Here is a 206-nt window from a genome sequence, read left to right as displayed (position 1 = left end):
GCCGCGGTTCGTCCCCTCCCGCCGGCCCGGAGACACGGACGCCCTCCCGGGGCACCCGTCACACCAGCTCCACGGTGCCCCTGCTGCTGAGCCCCAGGAGCGAGGGGGGTTATCCCTGCCCGGAGGGGGTTGGGGTGCACATGAGTGAGGGGCATCTAGAGGAGACTGACCCCCCCCCCGTCCCGCAAAGCAACCATACCCCCAAT

The sequence above is a fragment of the Nestor notabilis genome, unplaced genomic scaffold (assembly GCF_000696875.1).
Source record: "Nestor notabilis isolate BGI_N333 unplaced genomic scaffold, ASM69687v1 scaffold24149, whole genome shotgun sequence".
NCBI classification, from domain to species: domain Eukaryota; kingdom Metazoa; phylum Chordata; class Aves; order Psittaciformes; family Psittacidae; genus Nestor; species Nestor notabilis.
The sequence above is the reverse complement of the archived record's forward strand: the minus strand, read 5'-3'. Positions refer to the sequence as shown.